Source organism: Dasypus novemcinctus, chromosome 28 (genome assembly GCF_030445035.2).
Source record: "Dasypus novemcinctus isolate mDasNov1 chromosome 28, mDasNov1.1.hap2, whole genome shotgun sequence".
In the NCBI taxonomy this organism is placed as follows: Eukaryota; Metazoa; Chordata; class Mammalia; order Cingulata; family Dasypodidae; genus Dasypus; species Dasypus novemcinctus.
Window position 1 is genome coordinate 7,677,812 of NC_080700.1, and position 6,000 is coordinate 7,683,811.

Genomic DNA, 6,000 nt, shown 5'->3' on the forward strand with positions numbered 1-6,000 from the left:
TGGTACATGGTAGTTTCTTGGACCTCACACCCAAAGTACAAACAACAAAAGAAAAATTACATAAATGGGACCTCCTGAAAATTTGAAACTTTTGCACCTCCCAGGACTTTGTGAAAAGGGTAAAAAGCCAGCTGACTCAATGGGAGAAAATATTTAGAAATCTACATGTTTCATAAGGGTTCGATATTCAGAATATGCAGAGATATGCTACAATTCAACAATAAAAAGACAAATTACCCAATTAAAAAATGGGCAAAGACATGAATAGACATTTGTCCGAAGAAGAAATACAAATGGAAAAAAACACATGAAAAAATATTCGACCTCATTAATGATTAGGGAAATGCATATGGAAACAACGAGATAGAATTTCAGAGCTATCACAATGGCCACTAGTAAAAAGTCAGAGAACTACAAGTGTTGGAGAGGATGTGAAGAGAGAGGAACACTTATTCACTGTTGATAAGAACACAGAATGGTACAGCCACTGTAGAGGACTGTTTTGCAGTTCCTAAAGAAGCGGAATAACAGGGAAGTAAAGATGGTCAACCACCACACTAGGGAACTGAGAGTGCCTACAACTCCAAGCAGGAGAATCACATCCATCACTCATATGGGATCTAAGCCTCCTCTTGATATAGAGGTGGAGTGGACATCACCAACCCAGGGTCCATAGGATGGAGCAATAAAATATGGATTAGAGTGAACTCACCTGTATTCTACTATAGAAATACAGTGACTCTAGCAATGGAAGAAATTTTATCATTGATGTGGAGACAGTGGCCACAGAAGTTGCTGAAGGCAGGTAAAGGGAAGAAGAGATATGATGTGGGAGCATTTTGGGGACTTGGAGTTGTCCTAAATGATATGGGAGGGACAGATGTAGGACATTACAGATCCTGCCATAACTCTGTGAATGTACTGGGGAGAGTGTAAACTACAATGTAATCTATAATCCATGAGGTGCAGCAGTGTCCCAAAAAGTATTCACAAAATGCAATGAATGTGCTATAAGGATGAAAGAGGTTGTTGATGTGGGAGGAGTGGGTGGGTGGGGTGTGGGGTATGTGGGAAACTCTTATAATTTTTAATGTAACATTTTTTGTGACAATAGAAAATAATTTTAATTTAAAAAAAAAGAAATTGAATATAGATTTGCCACATGACCCTGCAACACTACTACTGGGTATATACCCCAGAAGAACTGAGAGCAGTGACATGAATAGACATCTGCACACCTACATTCATGGTGGCATTATTCACAATTGCCAAAAGCTGGAAACAACCCAGGTGTCTATCAGCTAATGAATGGAGAAACAAAAAATGGATAAACAAATGAGACAATATTATGCAGTGGTAAGAAGAAATGAAGTCATAAACCATGTGACAACATGGATTAACCTGGAGAACAGTATGGTCAGTGAAGCAAGCGAGACACAACTGGACAAATGCAGGAAGCCTGCATTACTATGATCTAAATGTATTGTGTAAGATAATGTATGATTCCATTTACATAAAATACAAAAATATATTAATTTATAGAGAAAAAAAAGTATTTGTGTAAAATAAGCCAGAAATGGGATCTGTTGATGGCAGGGGAAGCATGGAGAGATCGAGAGGTGATGAATTCTTACTTGTTTTTAATTTCTTATTATTATTACTGAAATAATGAAAATGTTCTAATGATGAATGAGGTGATCAATGCACAACTATGTGATTGTGCTGAATACCACTGATCGACCACTGTGGATAAATTGTATGCTTTTGAAAAAAAAAAAAAAAAAAAAAAGGCAAGCGGCACTTAAAAATGGGAAAATATGTGAATAAACATTTACCAAAGAAACAGCATTTGATTCTTTTCATCGCTAGGAAAATACAGGTTAAAATCTGCTACACATACTAGAATGGTTAAAATCAAGAGACATAATACAAACTGTTAGGGAAGATGTGGAAAAACTGGAGCCCTTGTACATTTCTGGTGAGAATGCAAAATAGTGCTGCCACTTTGGGAAAAATTTTGTCAATTTCTTAAAACTATAAGCTTACCATAATTCTTGCTAATTCCACTCCAAGAAATTTATCCAAGACAAATGAAATTTTGTCTGTCGATTCCTAGGGCAAGTGCATAGCAGTCAAAACTGGAAAAAAAAATACGAATGTCTATTAGCTGCTGCATGGATAACAAAAGGTGGTACATCCACAAATGGATCTGCACCTTTATCTAATTTTAGGCACCATGACCCTCCCTGGCGCTGAGGTATTACTATCACTACCAGCTGCTGACTAAACTAGGAAAAAACCTTGAATAAAAGGGAGAAATGGTAAAGACAAATGAGTTCACATGGCTAAGAGACTTCAAATGAGTCGGGAGTTCATCAGAGGGTTCGCACTTACTCATGTCTCAGCAGAATCTCAGAGATAGCCAAAGTAGATACAACCCTAGGTCCTGGTGCTCCTGAGGGCTACGGAGACACATAGGTTCTATGGTTATGACAGCTGGCTCTGGAGTTCAGTGTCTTGACAGAAGGCCTTACTTTGGAATTTGTGCTCCCGAGTGTGATGGAGTTGGACTCAGATGTGGCCTCTCTACACATGCCTCCTCTGTCACTTTGACTGAACCTGTGGTTGGTGCTGGGGTTGGTGTATGCTTCGGAGACTTGAACCTCTGCACTGTCCACGTACCAGCTGGGCCCTGAGCCTCATCAGAGTTGCAACACCTACTCTCCGGTTCCTTGCACTTACCCAGGTCAGCTGACGGGGAAGTTGAGAATGGTCAACAACCACACCAGGGAACCAAGAGTACCTAAAACTGCAAACAGAAGAATAGCATCCATCAGTCATGTGGGATCTAACCCCCTCTCAATTTAGATGTGGAGTGGACATTGCCATCCCAGGGTCCACAGAATGGAGGAATAAATTAAGAATTGGAGAGGACTTGCTGGTGTCCTTCTATGTAACTGTTGTGACTCTAGAAGTGGAAGAAAATATATCATTGACAGAGAGACGATGGCCACGGGAGTTGCTGAGGGCAGGGAAAGGGAGGAAGAGGTGTGATGTGGGGCATTCATTGGGTTATTCACCAAATGCAATGAATGTTTCTTACTGATGAAAGGGGATGAGAATGTGGGAGGAGCAGGGGTACGGGGGTGGAGTGCAATATATGGGAACCTCTTATGTTTCTGAATGTAACGTTTTGTGTGATCTATTTATCTTTAAAAAAGCCAATAAAAATTATTTAAAATAAAAAGTCATGTGTGAAATGAGTATGGATAAAACTGCATATGACTCTTTTCTTTGAAATTAAACAAATGTATGTTAATGCTACAAAATATTAATATCATAATGTCACTTATGTTAAGTAAAAGAAACCTGACACAAAGTACTACATACTGTATGATTTAATTTATATAAAATGTAAATCAGTTTATAAAGATGAAGTTGGATCAGTGGTTATGCAGGGCTGGGGAAGGACAGCTAAGGGGCGTGGGTTTTTTCTCTTTAGAGTACTGAAGATGTCTTCAAATTTTTGTTGTGATGAATGCACAATGTTGTGATTATACTATAAGCCCTGATTATACACTTCGGAGAGATCATATGGTATGTAACCACTACCAAAAGGAAAAGAGTGTCCCTGGGACCATGGGGAGCTCTGAGGGTAGCCAAGGCTGAAGCTGTCCTGGGCCTCCAGTGCAGCCACAGCCAGGAGGGGACAGGATGGGAGTGGGTCTCTAGAACCCAGAGCTCACATGACCTGTGTACTCCCAGAAAGCAGAATGCAGTAAAACAGGAGAGGAAGACAGAAAACAAAAGACTCAAGGGACTCGCCAGGGCTTTGACCCAAAGAATGCAAACACCTAAGAAGAGGAAGAGCCCACACCTGCAGACTTCTGGGGTCTGATACACACTTTTAGTTGCAACTGTTGTGATCCCTGTAAAATGCCCAGGCTGGACACAAATCTGCACCTGTAGGCCACTCCCAGGAGGGGTCCCCATTCACTGTGCTCCCTGCAGGCACACACCGGGTGTCAGTCATGCTCCCCTGGGCCTTCCCAGGAGCCCGTTCCCTGGGAGTGATCAATTCCCCTCAGCAGTGACCCCTTTAAGAGCCACTGCTGCAGGCCAGTCCCTGAGCCTGACTTTTCCAGGTGGGAGGAGAAAGCCAAGCAGCCTCCACCTGGCTCCAGAGGCAAATTTGAAGTGCACGGCCTGGGAAGGGGGTGCGGAAAGGGGAAGCACCGCAGGGACCTCAGAGGATCAGGAGGCAGAGAGTGGGGCAAAGGGGTGGACCATGGTGGGGAATGGGGGAAGGGGGGATGGAGAGGGGAATGCAAGGAGGGAGGGGGGACTGTGGAGGGGGAGAAGGGACCATGGAGGGGGTGGAGGGACTGCAATGGTGGAGGAGGGGTCATGGGTTGGAAGGGCTGTGGGGGCAGAAAGAGAGGAGGCAGGAAGGAATGGGGGGGGCAGGACGGACTGTGGGGGGAGGAAAGACCATATAGGGGTGCAAGAGGGACCATGGGGGGCAGGGACTATGGGATGGAAAAGGGACCATATGGGAGAGGGTCCATAGGGGTGGAGGAGGGACTTTGGGGGAGCAGGAGGGACCATGGGGGTGAGAAGAATCTCTGGCAGGGAGGGACCATGGGGAGGCAGGAGTGAAAGTGAGAGTAGAGAGAGCATGGGGGGGTAGGAAGGATGGTGGTGGGCAGGAGGGGACATGGGGAACAGGAGGAGGCAAGGGGGGACAGGAGGGACCATGGGAGTGAGGAGGGACTGTGGGATGACAGGAGGGACAGTGGGGGGGGGGGACCTTTGGGTGGAGGAGGAACTGTGGGAGTCCAGGAGGGACTGTAGGGGGCAGGAGGGAACATGGGGATGGAGGATCATGGAAAGGAGGGACCACAGAGGATGAACTTTGGGGAGGAGACCATGGGCAGGGGGGTCATGGTGGGGAGGGACCCTGGGAGAGGAGGAGGGACTTTGGAAAGGCAGGAGGGACCATGAGGGGGATGAGGAACTATGGGGGGGAAGGGACTGTGGGGAGGCAGGAGTGAACAGGAAGCGATCATGGAGGACAGGAGAAACTGTGGGGGAATGAAGGACCATGGTGAGCATATGAGGGACCTGGGGGGGGATGAGGGACCACAGGGGTGAAGAGGGACCATGGGGGGGAAGGTCGGGATGGGGGGGACAGGAGGGACTGTGGGGTGGGTGGAAGAGGGAGCGTGGGGGGGCAAGGAGGGACCATGGGGGGCAGAACCCTGGGGAGGCAGGAGGAACTGTGGGAGTGGAGGGAGAATGGCAGAGCAGGAGGTACCATAGGGGGAACAGGAGGGTCCTTGGAGGGAAGAGGAGGAACCCTGGTGGGGAGAAGGTACTGTGGGGGGAGAGTGGAAACCCTAGGAGGGACTATGGGGGTGGAGGAGGGACTTTGAGGGGAGGAGAGACTCTGGGAAGGCAGGAGGAACTGTGGGGGTACAAGAAGCATAGCAGAACAGGAAGGACCTTAAAGGGAATAGAAGGGACTGTGGCGGACAAAGGGGATGTTGGAGAGAACAGGAGGAACCTTCGAGGGAGGAGGGACTGTAGGGGAGAGGAAGAACTATGAAGAGGAGGAGGGGCTGTGGGGAAGCAGGAGGGACCATGGGGGGGGGGCAGGAGGGTCTGCGAGGAGGCAGAGGGGGACAGTGGGGGGAAGGGACCATGGTGGGGAGGAGGGACCAAGGACGGTCAGGACGGACTTTGTAGGGGCAGGAGAGTCCTTGAGGGTGAGGAGACCTTAGTGGGGAGGGACCTTTGGGAAGTAGGAGTGACCTTGAGGGTGGAATGAGCATGGGTGGCAGGAGGGACCAGGGCAGGGAGGAGGAACTGTGGGGGGACAGCAGGGACCATGGGGAGGAGGACTGTGGGTGGAGGGGCTGAGAGGGCAGGAGAGACTGTGGGGGGAAGAAGGAACAGTGGGGAGTGAGGGACTGTGGGGGTGGAAGAGGGACTTTGGGG

General features: G+C 47.6%; 1 long non-coding RNA gene across 1 annotated transcript in view; it reads right to left on the minus strand.

Moving 5' to 3' along the window:
• LOC131276367 (uncharacterized) overlaps window positions 1-2,809 on the minus strand; it is a 70,999-nt gene extending 68,190 nt beyond the window's left edge. Inside the window, exons 1-2 of the long non-coding RNA XR_009183880.1 lie at window positions 2,743-2,809; window positions 2,047-2,138 (exon numbers count right to left, since the gene is read on the minus strand). This is a non-coding gene — a long non-coding RNA (uncharacterized lncRNA). The remainder of the gene's footprint in view (window positions 1-2,046; window positions 2,139-2,742) is intronic.
• Between the last annotated feature and the right edge of the window lie 3,191 nt (window positions 2,810-6,000).